We start from the raw sequence: 20459 nt of genomic DNA on the forward strand, positions 1-20459 counted from the left end.
ACTATTTCGACATTATCCGTTTTTAGAATAAATTAACATGGATCGAAAACTTTACATTCCTGATGTGAATAAATGGTTAAAGTATTTTGATAAACGAACAAAGAATGTTGTTCAGTCAAATAAGCAGGTTGGATCTGGAGTTGGGAATTACAAGGACAAGTGGTTTTCTTATATGATTCCAATGATACCGAGCCATGTAAACAGTGACGAAGACAACAAGCACAAACCTAAAATAGAAGTGACGTCACAAACACAAGATGTGGTAGAAAGGGCCGAAGCTGAACAGGAACGTACCAGAGCTATAAAACGTAAATCTGGTGATCGAATTGTCAGAAGCAAAAAAGTCAGACGCATAACAGCACAGAAAAAACGAGCTCCAGCATCGAAGTACAAATCAACTGTTAGTGAAAAAGATATATTTGTATAAACGACAACAACAACAACAAACAATATGTCACTCCTCACAGACAAAGACTTTGTGGAAGGTTTACCCAGTGCTTTGGATCTGTTTACTATGCCCCCATACCAAACGAGTGTGTTTCAACATTACTACGTCGATGTTAGACCTGTTAGTCAAATTACAGATTCGTCACCAGTAGAATTTCAAATTGCAAATAGTGGAAGTGTCTACGTGGATTTGAAACGAAACGAAAGTGAGTCATTCCGATGGAACGGTTCTGGGTAAGGACGAACACGTGGCACCAGTAAATTTATTCATGCAAGCTCTGTGGTCGCAAGTCGCTGTGTACTTACAAGGTCAGCTGGTGAGTTCAGCGAACAATCATTATCCCTACAAAGCTTACTGAATTATGGCGCAGAAGCTAAACAATCGCAACTACAATCTCAGATGTTTTACAAGGACGTCGGAGAGACACAAGCTGACATCGAGAGCACCGATCCTATCACTGGCACTAATTCTGGTGTATCGGACCGAGGAGCGCACATCGCAGACACCAAAACGGTTACCATGGAAGGTCCCCTGTGTGAAGATATTTTTAACATGGGGAGATATATGGTGAATGGGGTTGATATGACAGTTAAGTTATTTCGGAGCTCCATACCCTTTTGTTTGATGTCTGGGAAGATCGAACTCTTAGATATTTACTTCAAGATATGTAAACTGAAAATGAACAGTGCGCTTATTTTAACACACAACAAGATGTTTGAAAAGTCTAACGCCTTGTACCCATTCGCTAAAACCGAAGTTAAAATGTCTAGTATTCCGTCGTCCCAACAAAGTTACGTGTGGGACAGTGTGTATCAGTCGCAGTGTCCAAACAGACTGATCGTTGGTTTTGTTGACGGTGATGGAGTGAGTGGATCATACACAAAGGACCCGTTTAACTTCCAGAGTTCATTCGTGAAAACGGTTGGCTTATATTTGGATGGAGTCAGTGTACCCGGTCAACCAGGTCAACCAGTCGAAGCAGATGACGTCAGTGCCTACGTGAATTTGTTTGAAGGTGTTAATAGCTGGAACCTGAATTGTGGAAATTATATTGAAAGAACTGAATTTTCTTTGGGAAATGGTCTGTTTGTGTTCAACCTTGAACCCGTTTTCGTTGACTCTGATTATTTAAGTTTATTAAAAAACGGTAACTTAAGGTTAGAAGTGCAGTTTAAATCTGCATTAACAAAGACAGTGAGTTGTATAGTGTATGGTGAATTCCCCAGTTTGATTGAAATTGATCAAACCAGGAACGTGTTTGTCAAATAGATCATGAATGGAAAGCAGATTCAGTGTGCGATTGACTGACTCAGATTTACGTTCACGCATTGTAGGTGTTTACTCGAGCGACACACTACCACGAGTAAACCAACGTGGGAGGTGGGGCTGTATCGTGAACACAGACCCATCTCACTTCCCAGGCAGACACTGGGTTGCGTTTTATTTTGACAACAATAAAGCAGAGTTTTTCTATAGTTTTGGTAAACCACCTGCATATTATAACCCAAACTTTGTAACATTTCTGGAAAAACATTGTACATCTTATGTTTACAGTAGCAAACCAATTCAAAACGTGAAAGCTATTACGTGTGGATTCTATTGTTTGTATTACTTGTTACAAAAATTTAAAACTGATCTGATAATGAACGATATTGTGAATCAGTTTAGTAAAGATACATTACAGAATGATGTATTTGTATCCAATTTTATATGTAAATATTTCAGATATTGTATTCCATCTTGTATTCACTGTTCATACTAGTATGTTGTAAATTCAAACATATGTGTGTACCAAATCATTGTAATGCAAATGTTTTAAAATAAATACGTTGTGTCAAAAACACTGGTTTGTTATCTTTTAAACAAAATATATATTTAGAAAATAGTATTATTTTTCATGGTAGATAACTCTGTTAGAAGTTGCACTCGACATCCGACATTAAAAGCAAAAGCATACCAGGAGGAAAGAAAGAAAAAAAAAATGTTCAGCTTCATCTTTTTAATGGGAATAATTGTGATAGTGAATTCTGTGCCGCGGTTTAGCAGCGATTGCGAAGGAAAAACAATTCTTACTTGCAAGGGTGGAAAAACCTTGCAACATGTAACTGGAAGCCCATATCCAAAAATACGGGTCATAAAAGTGGAACATGGTGGAAATATTCTGATTAAAGCGTCGCTGTTCCCAATTCTGAAACTGATTACTGGAAGTAGTAATATTTCATGCGACTCAGTAATTTTTGATCATGAATCACAACGTAAAATTCAAGTGAACAAGGAAATGTGTGGTAAGAGTTTTAACATTATTAATATTTTTAAACTTATTTAATTTCAGAGAAAAAAAAAAAATGATTATTTAAAAGTCAAAGCATACAACACATTTACAGTTATATATAGCTCACCCAACAATGAAATTTAATTTGATACAATGAATGAATTAATGTTAAACAACAATTTGGAGTGTCCGAAGGTATAAAATTCAATGTTATAGAGCTGATTAAAGGATCAGGCTATAATTACCACACTTAAGTTATGAAATGAGAGCAGGATTTGATTTGAACACTCTAGGTTTACAAATAGGATTAGTGATATTATTATTATTATTTTATGGTTATATTTGTTTGAAACAATTTATTATTATTTTTTTTTTTTTTTTTTTTTTTTTTTTTTTTTTTTTTTTTTTTTTTAAATTATGTAGCAAGCAAGACCTCAGCAAGCAAGAGTCCATCAAGTAAGACCCCAATAAGCAAGACCCCAGCAAGCAAAACCATACCTGAACAGGTCACAGTGAGAAAGATTGTACTCAATCATTCCAATGGTAATCAATGTGTACTTAGTCTGAAATACTAATTTTAAATTTGTTATCTAATTTGTTATTAAAACAATGAATGAATGAATGTTTAACGACACCCCAGCACGAAAAATACATCGGCTATTGGGTGTCAAACTATGGTAATGCAAATAAATAAGTGAAATAAAGTGATGATCAACATCAATATAAAAATTCAAGGTTTAAACAAAAACAGTGTAAAGAACTGTGCAAAAATACAAATACAAATATCACAGAATTTTACGGACACCGAATTTTACTCTAAACTTCAATTTGTGCTGTATTGGCCATTCTCACGGTGAGGTTACAGCACGCGCAGGGGGCCTTCGAGGATGATGAACACACAGAGCTACTGTGTCAAGAAATTAAACAATCTGAAGAAGCCGCTGCGATGGAGATCAAACAATCTGAAGAAGCCGCTGCGATGGCGATCGAACAAGCTGAAGAAACCGCTGCATTGGAGGTTGAAGACTTCTGGTCTCCCATAACCCAACAGGAATACGAAGCATTTGCCAGGCTGTGTGACGAACATGTAAATGAAGAACCTGTTGTTATCTCCAAAGAAGATAAAGGGAAAGGGCTACCATGTTCCTTTTGCAAAGCCACGTTCAGAAGAATGCCCGATCTAATGAGGCATAGAATACATTGTGTACAGAGACCATCGTCACGCGTCCGCATACTATCAATCAAGTAGGGGGGATTGGTCCTGCTGCAGCTACTGCTCCAGTGACTACTGAAACACCATCCACCCCCTACGTGTTTATAAAGAAAAGTACGAGGACACACAAAAAAAGACAGTCGACACCACTTATACCATAAATTTTGACGCAGTGGAAAGTGAAAAGACTCAAAGATTTACACCACGATCTGTGTGATATGTTTGAAGATGTTTTCAAAGAAGCTACTCTCCGTTTGGAAGGCAGCTATATCGGACGAGTGATTCTCCATCACGATGCCCTGAACTCGCCGATCGTTTTACCCCTGCAACCACTGTCTGAACTGAATGCTGACGTCATCTTAGGGTGCATCGAGAAAGTACTCCAGAGTCACGAAGACCTGCCGTTGGACTCATCTTTCAACATTTAAGTCGGTACCATTCAGATTCCGAGAGGAGGAAGATCTGCCACCACTTTTAACTGATCTCACTGGTTCCAACAACTCGGTGCACATGAAAAAGTCACTGGTAGACATCGTGAACAATGACGATTGGTCAAAAGCCAACTGCATATCAAGCAAAGACTGGCAAGAGTTCATGGACGGCTCATATCCAATGACGCCACTGATCGACTTGATTATACAACATCAGAAATATCCACATCATTTTATAATAAGCTGAGAACCAGAACTCGTCGAGAGCAAAAGACACTGGCTGTGAAATTATGCGAGTTGGCAGGAGTGCCTACTGATCGTCCATGCAATTTGAACGACATTCCAGCCTTCGAGCAACTTTTGGGATGCCAAATCCTTGTGGTGTGTGCAGAACTGGGTAATAATTAGATTACAGGATTTTTTTCGGCTTCATATTTTTGCCATCCGTTTTTCAAACCTTACAACGACAAAAAAAAGAATTCCTGTTCTTTAACCTGCATCGTGTGCCACAGTCAAAACTGTCCTGAGACCGAAGTCCAGATGATGTTCCTCCACTGTCACGTGACCTGTCGATCAATGGATTGTTTCCGGCGTCACAAGGAACAGAAGAAAGACAAGAAGGGATGTTCCATCCCCTCCAAGTGTCAGAGTTTTGGAAAATGCACCATCTGCAAAATATATGCTTAATAGAAGTGAGAGGGATCCTAATCACCACACCTGTGGGGAATGGAAATGTCCTTGCTGTAACAGCTACGTGGACCAAGGTCATCTGTGCTACCAGCCTCCCAAGACAACCACAAGGGTTTCACAGCCATTGCCCACAACAACAAGGCCTATGACACCTAATTTATCCTCGAGTACCTGATCGAACAGTCGATGTATCCTCAAAAAATCATTTACAATGGATCCAAAATTACGTACATGCAAGTGGAGAGATGTTTGAACATCAGAATCATATTTAGAATTTTCTACCTATGAAGCTGGCTGCAGAAAGAAATCAAGAAGTACTGTGTCTCTGATGTCGCTGTTCTGCGAGAAGCCTGCTTAAAGTTTCAATAGCTCATGTTAAAAGCAAATCGACCTCGACACCAAAGCTGTCAGCCACCCCTTTGCTCAGTACATCACGAGCACCTCAGTGTGTATGGGCATTTTTCAAAACAAATTTCTCAAGAAACACCAACACGTCAAACTCACAGATGGACAGAAAATCACAGACTGGATGACATTCAGACAAGATGTGTGTTTGAGGGAACAAGAACTGAGAGATCATGGGATGATTGTAACTGAATCGGAAACCGTATCCAGTCCCATTGCTCAAGTTCCACGTCAGGGGTACATCCGAAAAGACCAATTCAGCAAAGTGTCTATCCAGTGGATGAAATTGCTTCAACACCACAATGAGAACAAGTAGCAGATGCAGCATGCTCTGAACGGCGAGGAACATCTGGTAGCCAGAACTCATTACCAACTGGACGGATATTGTGTTACAACAAACACAGCCTTTGAGTTCCATGGTTGTTTGTGGCATGATATGATTGTCGACACTGTTTCCGGACATGAGTATTCTTCCACTATCCATCCTAGAACCAGTCAGTCCATCGAGGAAATTTATGCTCTGGCGTGTAGAAAGATAGGAGAACTGTAAGTGAAAGGATACAATTGCATCGAGATCTGGGAACATCAGTTCCATGACCTTCTGAAATCCAACCCAGAACTGTTACAGTTCGTGAACTCGTTAGATCTTCAAGAGATTCTCAGAGATCTCAGAGATTCTTTCTTTTGAGGAAGAACGAATGCTAGCAAATTACATTACAAAACTAAAGAAGGGTAAGAAATCAAGTATGCGGATTTCACGTCTTTGTACCCTTGGGTCAACAAATATTGCCAGTATCACGTGGGGCATCCTGAAATCATACACAAGGATTTCAAACCGTTGGATGAATACTTTGGAATCGTCAAGGTGAAAGTTGCTCCTCCTTAGAAATTGAACCACCCTGTTCTGCCTTACCGTTCCAATGGAAAACTCAAGTTCCTGCTGTGCAGAAGCTGTTCTGACTAAAAACCACAGACTGGTGACGAGCGAAGCATCATTGGAACCTGGTGCATACCAGAAATTCTTAAAGCTGTGTAAAAAGGGTACCGAGACACCATTGGCTTGGAACAAAACAGTGCCACCCGACAACCCACGAGGGTGGTCTCTTTGCCGAATACATCAACACTTTCCTTGAGCTGAAGCAAGAAGCCAGTGGATGGCCTGAATGTTGTCACTGAGGAATGAATGAATGAATGGATGGATGTTTAACGACACCCCAGCACGAAAAATACATCGGCTATTGGGTGTCAAACTGTGGTAAATGCAAAAATAATGTACGAGGAGAGAGAGAGTGCTGTCAAGAAAAATCCGGCCCCCACTCTTTGGCCAAACTCTGTCTAAACAGCTTCTGGGGGAAATTCGGACAAAGGCTCAAAATGAAAGTCCTCCTTCATTCATCAAAACAATGCCGAAACCTTCTTCAAGATGCTGACGGACGCCACCAAAGAGATCGTCAACTTTCACATATTGACAGACAACATCTTGCAACTGGATTACCAGCACAAATCGAGCTTTGTTCCCAAAGACAAAAAAAGCCAACATGTTTTTTGGCCACCTTCACCACGTCCTGGGCACGTATGAAACTGTACAACGTCCTATAAAGTTTGTACCAAAACGTGCTGTACTACGACACAAACGCTGTCATCTATGTATGAAAGCCAGACAGCTACCAGCCTCCACTTGGCGATTTGACAGATGAGTTGGACGGAGACCACATTGTAGAATTTGTCTCTGGTGGTCCCAAAAATTATGCACACAGGACGAGCGAGGGGAAAGAAACCTCTGAAGTGAGAAGGTGCACAGATTAATGATTCATGTGTATCCAAATATATTATTTTTACAGACTCACTTTCGTGTCTCCAAGCTCTACAGTACATGAAACTGGACCATCCCTTAGTTGGGATGGTGATACGAAAGTGTGTCATTTTATCCATTGCCAATAAAGATATTGTATTTTGTTGGGTGCCCGGTATCAGGGGTAATGAAAAGGCAGATTCTGGTGCCAAGTCTGCTTTGCATTTGACTCATGCCAGGGTTGGTGTACCATTCAGAAATTTTTACAATTTTTACGTGATACTGACTTTTACTCTAAATTGTAATTTTAGATATATATATCTGTGATATTTGTATTTTTTTTGCAGTTCTTTACACTGTGTTTTTATTGGAACCTAGAATTTTTATATTGCTGTTGCTCATTACTTTAATTTTGCATTTATCATATTTTGACACCCAATAGCCGATGTATTTTTCGTGCTGGGGTGTCGTTAAACATTCATCCATTCATTCATTCTGTTGAACTGGTCTGGCTTGGCCCACATGAGTATGCACACGTTTTCCTAAACAAGTTTACAAAGTGACACATCACCTTATTTTTTGTAGTTATCACATGTGGGTTTTTTTAACGAATATACTGCTTTGTATATAATGAGCTGGAGTAATTTTACACTGTGACGGTAAATATTGCTATCTTAATTATATTGACCTTTTACTCATCTAAATGGTTTATTATTGGTTGATTTATTTCTTTAAGGATGACAAGAAAATGTGTCTTATGCGACATAAGGTCTGCAGAACGCTACGCCATTGGGACTATAACAAAGTCAATGAAGTTATGGCTGTTCATATTCATGATCATATGCCTCTATCAGATCGAACAAGGACCCAGACATTATAGTTGCAGGAAACTGATTCAATTGCTGTAAGTTCCAGTTTTCTGCAAAATATTGCTATTGAAGGTCGACAGCAAAGCTGGAAAGCAAAAAATTAAATAGAAAGGTTACAAATCATTGCTCTTGCAGAGAAAAAAAACCTTAAAGGCGTGAAAGTAACTGGCTTCGTACAAATCATAATGATGATGCCACAGTGTGTGTTGTATTTGAATGAAGCTGGTGTACGTCTGTGGCATGATTGGGAAGCAACTGGAAATATTGTACGTAAAATTGAACATGGTACAAGACTTTTGTATTATGAAATTGTTTTTCAACATCCTGTTCCATACAAGCCGGCAATACCAGTGGCATCAATGTAGACAAGTTCTCAGTCAGAGCAAATGATAAGGTATTGGCTATCAGAATTCTGCAGTTCAGACAAACAATTCTTTCTTGAACGTGCATGGAGGAACATCCAAGATCCAAGGTGAAGCCTCAGTTGATGATCTATCGAAAACCGTCCCTCATGCCTGTGTCTCCCACATAATGAACGTCAAAAACCTATGCAATGACTTCTACACAACCAATTTTCATTTCGGAATATATTGCTTCAGTATTTTGCTTAAAGGGATATTTCTGAGTTTGCTGCAAGTTTTAAGATGTTCTCAACTGACTTTTTAACGATTGTAATTACAAATCAAATATAGTTTTCTGCATAAAATATTAGTGGCTGTATATTAAACGTGTTTCTGATCGTTATAATATTTGTACTAGGTTAACTTTCACTTAAATCCAAAATCCACTTTGGGTTTCTTACAAATATTAAGACGACCAGAAACCCATTTAATATATAGACACTTGATATTCTAAACAATAAAATATATTTAACATGCAAGTTTAATCTTAAAAATATTTTATTAGTCAGAAACATCTTACAATGCAGCAAACTCAGGAATGTCCCTTTAATGCATCCATTTTGTGCTCTTAAGCCGCTACATAACAAAAGATGTTGAAAAAAAAAGTGCGAAGCTAATGTCCAAAATATATTAACGAACTTTCAGGAGACACGTTAATTAGTGACATCCACGAAGTATCTGATAATAACACCCAAGAAGACAATGCCAATACATTCACTGAAGAAGCATAATGAATGAATGAATGTTTAACGACACCCCAGCACGAAAAATACATCGGTTATTGGGTGTCAAACTATGGTAATGCAAATAAAGTGATGATCACCATCAATATAAAAATTCAAGACAAACAAAAACAGTGTAAAGAACTGTGCAAAAACACAAATATCACAGAATTTTACGGATACTGAATTTTACTCAAAACTTCAGTTTTGTGCTGTATTGGCCATTCTCAAAGAGAATATTACACCCCTGCACCACGGTGAGGTTACAGCACACGCAGGGGTCACTGAAGAAGCATTCCTTAATCGGGCCAAGGGATCCACTTTTTATCAGATAGTCACTGATGTAAAGAATAAAGTGAACAACACTGCAAGAGTGGACGGTTGAACAAGATATACTGTCCACTTTTGCTCGAAAAGTTCAATAAAAATCTTATGCCTACATTTCCCCTGTGGTCTAATATTTTGTTTGGAAACTTATAGCAGCATGGAACCCTCATTAGATTATAAAAGTTACAGACCACCAAGTGATGCCAACTGCGACAGAATAAGGTTAACCTGCGAATTGTCTTCCCTATAGGTGGTGCGCGCGTACTATCAGTCCTCTGATTCATACATCCGGTATTGTTGCCATTTAGTTTTGTATAGAGACAGTGGAGTGTGTTAGCTATTGTTCAATTAATTATGCCTCAGTATTGTTGTGTACCCGGTTGTACGTCAAGAACAGGTGGTCACAGGTTTCCTCGAAACTCAGGTAACAGTTTGAAGTGGCGCGTTGCAATCAAACGAGTTGACCAGGCGCCAAACAAGTTGTGGGAGCCAGGCAGACACGATGTCGTGTGCACAAGCACTTTCAAGCGGACGATTACATGATGGAGAATTCTGCTTTTCTTGGTTAGTACAATTTTAATTTTAATATTTAATATTTTGTTATTTATTACAGCATACATATGTAAGATGTCCGCCTCCAGAATAAATATTAAAAATACTATTTATGTGGCATCCACCCACGACCTGTATTACAACTTTCGTCAACTCCCATTACCATTACATTATTATTAATTATTATAGAAGTACGGTATATTTATAGTATATTTACGTAAGCAACACTCCATTCACTATAGGCCAGTACCAAAAAATCTCAATATTAATATGTACAATTTTGTTTCTGTCTAGGCCTATTGCCCAGTTAACGTTATGGGGAAAACCGGTTACTAAGGTCGACGACAGGTGTTCGTGGACCATCGTTTAGGCTTCGTACACAAACATTTCATTCACCTGGTTTATTTTTGGTTGTTGTTGTATTTGACAAAAGGTGGGGGGTTTTCTTCAGTTTCGTCATTTTATACTGGGGGGTTTTCAATATTTGTATATAAAAAATTATATTAAAAAAAAAAAAAAAAATCATCAAAACAAACTATAGATGGAACTAGAAAATAATCTGATAGGAGTGATAGTAGATGGGTTCTTTTAATGTGCCCCTGCGTGTGCTGTAACCTCACCGTGGTGCAGGGGTGTAACATTCTCTTTGAGAATGGCCAATACAGCACAAATCCCATTGTTTTCTTCGGGATGCAATTAAAATTTTGAATAAAGTCAGTATCTATCTGTGATATCTGTATTTTTGTGATATTTGTATTTCTGCACAGTTCTTTACACTGTGTTTTTATTTGGCTGTTGATTTTTTATATTGATGTTGATCATCACTTTATTTGTTTCCATTACCATAGTTTGACACCCAATAGCCGATGTATTTTTCATGCTGGGGTGTCGTTAAACGTTCATTCATTCTATCAACTCACAAACACCCACCCGCACAGCACCAGCACTCAAAGATGGGTTTTAGGTTCCTCCTGCTGTTCCCTCCACTTCTGGAGTGGCTTCTCATAGGCCAAAACCGATGTCCTTTGTTTTACCGTCCTTTGTTTTACCGTCTGTTATTTCTCCAATCTCGAAGCTCAAAGAAAAGGTTTCTGTGACACGTAAAGGCATAACACGTGGATCAACGGCTTATTAACACGTAGCCCATGCCAGCAGCAACTCCTGGAACAGCAGAAAGCAAATACTGTAATTAAAGTAATTAGACCTAAAACAAAGGGGAAAGAAGCGAAATGTGGTAGTAAGCGGGAGGGGCCTGCTGGAAACAGCATTGATGGACACTCTAATTCGGCTGAAGGTGAGGTTCAGTGTACCACCTGCAAAGGGTGGTCTCACCAGGACTGTGCAGGGGTTGAGGAGGATGACTTTATTTGTGATATCTGTTCTGACTAAATCACTGTAAATCGGACAGTCGAGGTTCAGAAGTTGAATAGTCATGATAGCTGACCCGTTTTTTCTTGTTTGGCCTACTCTGTGAGTTAAGAGTAAACTGTTGTTTTATACAAGGTTTTTACTTATTTACTGATTACTTCTGTAAAGTGATTTGCTTTTCCCTAGAATTCAGTTTATAAGTTTGTGTTTGGAGGTTAAATGTAAACTCATTTAAAATTTCATTGATGGAAGTTAACTTGACTGATGAAACTTATTCATTGCATTTTAGGCTTTAGTTATAATCTATTGTGAACAATGTTCATGCAGTGCTTTTATTCAGTTAAAATAAATGTTTTGCAGCTTTCATAGTTTGTCAGTTGTTTATTTTTCTGTGATCTGTGGAGGGAGAATGTCATCCCATTATGCCCCATCCATTTCAATTTGCTCCTTTACCAAATCCCAATTTACCTCGTAAATGGGGCAATATGGGAAATTCCAGACCCTTTTGAAATTTTCACAATATTTGGTTATGCTCTACAATTGCCGGCTGTTGTCTATCTGGTATATTGATAGTTTATAACCTAATGAAGCACAATGTATTACATTTGCCCTTGTAACGCATATCCATGGCCAATGAGAACACAACGTTAAGTATCTCGTTATGCCCCACTCTCCCCTACGATTCACAAGCGAGTGTAATACTTTCTTTATCCACATTATCCAAAATATTATTTTTTATGAATAATAAGCTGGGACCATGTCAAAACGTTTGAAATGTAACTTTTTTAGATGGCATTTACACTGAGGAAGCCACATTAAGTTATGACGTCCCTTCACAAAATTACGTCCTTCGTGGTGCACGTGAAATCTTTATGTAGGCACTTGGAACGCAGCCTCAGCAGTCGCCGATCTAGCGCGTCGTTGATGACGTCAGCAATTTTTCAGCGCCACACCAGCTAGGTACGAAAATACGGCTTTCCGGAGGCTAGCTCTTCTTAGAATCTGCTAGAAACTCCGCCATTTTGAATTAGTCTCCTCTTTCGACTGCTTTTTGGCCGATCGATTTTCGTTTTGTTTCAAGGAAGATACACGATTCTGAAATAAAGGTAGGATTCAGACTCACGGTAAACATCGTAAGACATACCAGGCAACTTTATTTTGTACCTAGGCAAGTTTTGTCATGTCTAAACGTTCTTGGCGAGTTTCATCCGGATATGTGCACGCTTAGACTGTTTGCCAATGCGGGATGTTTTCAATGCATTGTAACACGGGCGGCGAGAGTCGCGAAATTAGACCATTTATCACCCCACGATAATTTCTGTTCAATGGTGATAAGCTCAAACTAACACAAAAATATTAAGGCACAAGCTTTATAAAACATATTTGTGCGGGTTAGTTCATATGATATACTCCGTTTTGATTGGCTAACTGTAATGTTAATTTTGTAAACAAACACACGTGGCTTATGGACTTCCTTGTTTACTTCTTTATTTTCCATTTTATTTGTACATAATCTGCTTTTATTTGGGGGAAATTAATAATATCTTTTTCATTTATATTTAACCCTTGGAGTCACAAAATATGAATAATCTGCTTTTAAATTAATGTTTGGGGAAATTAATAATACCTTTTTCATTTCTGTAAAGTAAAATTTGTTTTATTTAACGACGCCACTAGACCACATTGATTGTTTAATTATCGGCTATTGGACGTCAAACATATGGTCATTCTGACACTGTTTTAGAGGAAACCCGCTGCCGCCACATAGGCTACTCTTTCCGATAAACAGCAAGGGGTCTTTTATATGCACGTTCCCACAGAAAGGACAGTACATACCACGGCCTTTGATGAACCAGTTGTGGACCACTGGTTGGAACGGAAAATAGCACAAACTACAAATGGTTCCCCTGAGAAGGATCGATCCGACGACCGACCGCTTCACAGGCGAACATGCTACCGATTGAGCTACGTCCCGCTCCCTTTTCATTTCAGGTACCGGTATTTTAACCCTTCGAGTCAGGAATAACTCTGCCATGGCAACAAACATTTCTATTGTTGAAGCTGAAGGTAGGTAGGCATCGATACTTGAATATTGATGTTGTAATTGATGAAGCCAACTACTATTGATTTACAATATAAAGGGCACTAATGTTGATTTTAATGGTGTTTGTGATATTTTAAACTTAATCTGGGAACTCAGGGAAGGCTTCAGTATTTGACCTTGACCTTGAGGTCAGAGGGGTCAGCGCATGAACAAAATTCAAGTGGCATAAGATGCCATTACCATCCAAGATACACCCCTCAAAATTTAATTAGAATTGGTTGATACTTTGTGTGGTAACTTTGTTATTAAATATCCCTCGTCTTTAATGAGAAAAGTCTCTCTTTTTTGTCAGTTTTCCATTAGACAAAAGGCCCCGAAATTGATACCTTCAACTTCCCATATGACAGTCCCCGTTGGTCCGATTTTGACAAATGAAGTACCAAAATGCTGCATTGTCCATGCTCTTTCTAAAGAACATTTTGAGGACTGAAAAAATATGTCCAAGTGCCTACATTATGACATACGTGGGTCATACTGATTATATTTCCTGAATATCTTGAACTATGTGGATAATAAATGGCATAAAGTAAACAAACGGCAGCAATAAAAATTAACAAAAACAGGAAGGAAACATTTTATTTAACGACGCACTCAACACATTTTATTTACAGTCATATGGCGTCAGACTACAGATATTGAGAGAAAACCCACTATCGCCACTTCATGGCCTACTCTATTTATTCTCGGAACCGAACATACGGGTACTTCGACCCCTGGCCGCCATTGTTTATCACGTGACGCGGTGAAGCTTCTCCATAGTTACGTATGGTTTGATAGTGAAATCATTTACAACAGTTGACGGTCACGATGCCTAAAACATGTTGTGCAGTTGGCTGCATAAACCATAACATGATGTTAAAAAAAATATCGTTTTACAAATTTCCAAAAGAAGAGACTAGGCGCCGCTTGTGGGTAGGGTCATTAAAACGACAAATCTGATGAAATTTCATGGCTTCCCTCACAGAATGTGACTACGTTGACTTTAATGTTGTTGCTTGTTGACACCAATAGAGATTAATTTAGCAAACAAAATGGTTAAAGCATGTGCAGTGATAAAAATCCCACATTATACTGTAAATAAAATACACAATTCCATCGTCTTCCTTGAAAAAAACCCCTACAAAACGATGCATCCAGTGCTTGAATAGAGTATATTCCTTTATCAATAAATTTGTGTGGTCTTTATTTTTCATTTAATCACAGTTGCTTGGATATTATCTATACTTGTATTTATTTTGCCATACTACAGCTACTACATCTTATTTATTTATTTTTTAATTTTAAAATAAAAGTTTATACTGCTAAATTACACACATATAATAATTATAATATAGGCCTAAATTCTTGTTTAAACTTTTTTTTTTCTTTTTTTTTTGCAAATGTGTCTGTAGCAGGCCTGCAGTAAGAAAATATAGGTCGTCCCCCCCCCCCCACCCCCGTGTGTTTAGTATTTACTTTGGTGCAGAGGGTAAATAATGTGTGTGCCTTTGTTTCAGTATATATATAAAGTGTGTGTGTATATATATATCTATTTATATATATGTATACATATACATACATACAATATACAGTGTTCTAGCTAGGATTTTGATGGGGCAGGGCGCTAATTTAATTGTAGGGCATTTTTAACGCAAAAATCTTATTTTTGAGGCATATGATCGAATATTTTACATTCATAAATATCATACATGTATATGTAGAGATATTTATGCTGGTTTTAATTTACAAAACGTTTTTGGAGGGAGGGGGGCAATCAATTTCTAAACCCAAATTTATTGTTCTTAAATTTGGATGTTTGATGAAACAGTACATTCATCGCCGAATGCAATATTATTGTACCAATATATTAAATATAGACACTATTAAAAAAAAAATCCTTCCAGCCAGTGCAACACGACTGATATGTGCCGTGGTATGTGCTATCCTGTCTGTGGGATGGTGTATATAAACGATCCCTTGCTACTAAAGGAAAAAAATAGCGGGTTTTTCTCTAAGACTAAATTTCAAAATTACCAAATGTTTGACATCCAATAGCCGATTATTAATAAATTAAAATGCTCTAGTGGTGTCGTTAAATAAAATAAAACTTTAACTATTAAAATGTTTTACAAAAGGTTGGATCACCTAAAAAAATCCTATTCTTTTTTTCTATTATATATAGTATTTATACCATTTATTATCATGCCCTAATGTAATTTAAAATAAATAAATGAAATAATTAAAAGAAATCAAGAAATGAAAAAAAAAAAAAGAAGAAAAGAGAATGATTAGAAATAAATAAAAAGAAATAAAAGAACAAATTTAAAACACTGACATAAAGATATATTTGTAACAAGTTGCTCACTGCATTTAAAAATGGCTATTATTGCATGTCAAGGTCTAGATAGATTTCATTAAATAGCAGGCATGCTTTTAACAAAACACAGTTATACCTACGTAGACCAAATAACCAGTGTTGCTAGTTTACTCTGTGCCATATTATAAAGATGCAATCAATGTGTCATTGATAAGGACTACTGACACCAGTTAAAACTATATGTATCTTGGTCTGGGTATTTGCAACGGCAAAAATTATTTTTAAAATGTCGCATTTGACGTTCTGTCGAAGTTTATCATGATGGCCTACTTTCTGCTAGGTGTTTGCTAGGTGGTGTGTGGTTATGTGCGTGACGGTGTGAGGATTACTTCACATTCAAGCTTTGTAAGACTGCCTGTCCCCTCGTCTGCAGTTATATCGACTAACAATAGAAGAAGAAAAAACATACCACGTTACTGCTATCGGCTTTCACAACTGGCCAAACAATGTATTGTCAAACGTTTTTTAATTGGGAATTCAGACTCGTAACAACACCGTACACGCTTTGACAGGAAACAAGATTTTGTATTTTTATTTGACAATGAATTAGGGCTGGGCGGCGATAATCAGGGGCGGTACTGAAACAAATACGACAGGGAGGCGCAAAACGCGGGCAGGGCGCAGCGCCCCTCTATTTATTGCTAGCTAGAACACTGATATATATATATATATATATATATATATATATATATATATATATATATATATATATATATATATATATATATATATATATATATATATATATATATATATATATATATATATATATACACACACACACACACACACATACATATACATAAATCTAAAAATACACAAAAATCTATTCTATTGTGGATCAATATAATTTGGTGGTTGTGGTACATTTTGCTTGTTCAAGTTAGAGGACTTACCTTTTTACATGTATATGTAGTTTTATAGTATTCTACAGTTCAGTGTGTGAGTGTGTGTGTGTGTTTGTGTGTGTAATCTGCTTTAGAAATTACCTGCAATAAAATGAATGGTCAACTGCCATATCTGATATTTGTTTTCCATTTTGAAAACACTGTTTGACATGGAGAATATAGCATTTAACTATCTCATTCATATATTTTCCTTGAATATGCTACACAAGTGCATCTACATGAGGTAATTTAACCCGGGTTAAAAGCAACTTGGGTTAAATATGTGTAGTCTAGTAGAAGGCATACCGATATAGATCAGTTTATTAACAACCATATTTGCCTCCTTTCTCCAGCTGTACATTTGTATACTATTACAAATTAGTTTTGTAGATATTACTTAAATTGAACTGCAATAACAATTCCAATACAGCACAAGACTGAACAAGAAAATATCTGCAATATCCATTGTGACTAGATATAAAACAACACCAATATTATATATATATATTAACCATTATTTACTCCGGTAAGTTTTTGTGTTTTATTACTAAATATACCAGGTTAAACCCTATTAGTACAACATTTGCATGTTTGTTCGACGAGGTAACACTTACGTTTTATTAGGTTGTAGACCTCGACATGAAAATAACTGAGGGAACTGATTATTTGCTCCCTAATGTAGTTTATGGGGGGCAATTTAAAATATTACCATATTGATACTACATGTATATAAATTCACATGCCAAAGGAAACTATATATTATTCTCCTTGAACTAATCTCAGGTGTGATGGGTAAGTAGAGATATTGCTCCCCCTAGATGTCAAGGTCTGAGGATGGCTATATTTTATTATTGCTATTTTTTGTTGCCTGCATTCAACCGGCAAGGAAGGGCAACATCATGTGGTAATTTTGCAATCTGTAAAAACAAAAGCATTTCATTATTTCAAGAAACTGTATTTTGTTTTAAGAATAAAAGAATGTATTCAGTGGAACATACTATTGCTAATACATCTATATAATAAGATATGACAATAATACTATTGTAATTTTGAAGTTGTAAAGTAACAACTTTGCCATTGTTTAATTATTACATATTATTTGGAAATAAAATAATTATTAAATCATAAAAATAATTAACTTAATCATGCATACAAATTTTATTATAAATACAAATTATATATTTTGTAGCCCACTTCATAATTATTATATTAATAATTATCTTATCATTTCAAAATTGTTAAAATTTATAATTAACATTACCTGAAAATTGCATCAACAAAAATTAAATTCTGCCCAACCTGCCCTGTCCCCTCGACATTCAAAGTACACGGAAACACATCGGTACTAAATATAGATTATACTAATTCAGATTCCCGTTGTTCGTTTCTCTTATATGGCAACCCAAGCAGTTATAATACACATAAGATGTATTGCAACTATGTGTTAGCTACAGAAAATAAATGACAATATGTAAGGCATGTAAAAAGTTAATATGATAACTTTATTCTATGTAAACCAGTAATCACTAAGGCTTTGCTTCACCCCCAAAGACCCGGATGATCGGTAACTAGGCCGTGTGACGTCACGCCGGTTCCGAGAATTAGCAGCAAGGGATTTTTTTATATGCACCATCCCACAGACAGGATAGTACATACCATAGCCTTTGTTACGCCAGTTGTGGAGCACTGGCTGGAACGAGAAATAGTCCAATGGGTCCACCGACGGGGATCGATCCTAGATCCACGCCGCAAGCGAACGCGTTACCACTGGGCTACGCCCCGCCCCTAACAAAAACAGTGCATTCAAGTTGTAGTCTGAACAATTACAATATCTATCAATTTTACCGAATTGGTGGTATATATATATTATATGTATTCTTTCCAATGCACACGGCGACCGGATATATAGCCGCTAGTTTTCTTGTGGTGTTGACCTCAATAGTGTTTAACAGCGAGACCGCTACTGGTTCTCTTACGCAATATCAGTCCTGTTGACCATTAATAAACACAACATATTTTGGGGGATGGATGTAGCTTTTAAGATTAGTGCAATAAATACACACGGGATAATAAGCGACAGAAACACAAAAACAAAACAGGAAGTGAATTCCTAGACTGGTGTTTGTTGCGCTTCACGGTACGTTTTGTACCCAATCTTGTTCGTCCCTGGACGTTTTGTACCCGATCGCTGTGTTTTATGCCGACTTTTATAAACAAAAAGAAAGAAGAGAAATTTCCGTTGTAAGCTTATAGATGTTACAAGCAGTTATTAAGGTTGTATCTCTAAAAATTTCAAGTGAAAATATCAAGGGTTACTTTTATTTTGTTTTTGATAGGGATGGGACGGTTCGGGGTTGTCTTGGGTATTTTGGTTCGGTTTTTGGTCCGCGGTTCGATTTATTCGAAATTCGTTTTACAAGTAGTACAAGTACGCCAATTACCATACATACATTAACCCCCCGCCTGCCACAAACATTGGACTTGCCAGTGCAGGCGTTCCCTCTCTACAACCCTCCCCCAACCCTTTCCTGTCCTGGACAGAGTGAACCGGCCAAGGCCGGTCCTTGTGGCCAGGATAGGCGTGTGCTACAACAGCTTGCTCTGAATGTGCACGTAAATCTCTGTGTCTTGTCTTGTCTTGTCTACATACATTTTTATAAACTATTTCAAGAGCAACACATTTTATTTTTAATATATGAATCCTGACACGAGTTTCGTACAATCAGTACGACTCACACGCGAGTGTAATAATTTTTTTATTATTCAATCCATATTATTACCAGGGCCGTAGCTAGCGTGGGGGGGGGGGGGGGGGGGGGCGAAACAAATTTGGGAAGGAATTAAAGAAACTTAAAGAAAATTCTCTTCTTAACTGTTTAAGGAGTTTTAGACTATTAACTACTCAGTTGCCCCCCCCCCCCCCCCAAAAAAAAAAAACAAAAAAAAAAACAATCCTAGCTACGGCCCTGAATTACTGTTGTTTTCTTTTATGAACAGCAAGACCCAGCTCAAAATGTTTCAGCCACAACTAGGAGACGACACAGTGACGTCATATTTCAAATGCACCATCACTATCATTCTTGTTTAGAATATCAGTTTCTGTATATTCAATGTGTTTCTGGTCGTCTTAATATTTGTTTGAAGCCCAAACTGGATTTTGTCTTCAAATAATTTCGTACGTACGAAAAAATATGTTTTAGGAAATAAAATGAAATTTAACCTAGTACAAATATTAGAACGACCAGAAACACGTTTAATATATAGCCACTAATAATATATGCAGAAAAATATATTCGATGCATGTAATTACAGTCGTCAAAAAGTCTCTTTTAGTCAACAACATCTGAAACATTGCAGCAAACTCAGGAATGTCCCTTTAATTATTTCATATACTTTGGAGGCTTTCACCCCTCTTGAAGACTATTCCATAAAAAAAAACCCAAACTGGCAGACGGCAGAAAATTGCATGTATTTTGCCCTGTTATCTCGGCGAAGTCGATACTGGTGACATCGTTACAGTCTCATATGTGGAATCTGTGTCGCTGTAATATGTTTCTTCTTTTTTTCATAACATGTGTCTGGACAAAATTGGGGGGAATGTAACAGTAATTAAAGATAGGAG

The sequence above is a fragment of the Gigantopelta aegis genome, chromosome 9, assembly GCF_016097555.1.
Source record: "Gigantopelta aegis isolate Gae_Host chromosome 9, Gae_host_genome, whole genome shotgun sequence".
NCBI classification, from domain to species: Eukaryota; Metazoa; Mollusca; class Gastropoda; order Neomphalida; family Peltospiridae; genus Gigantopelta; species Gigantopelta aegis.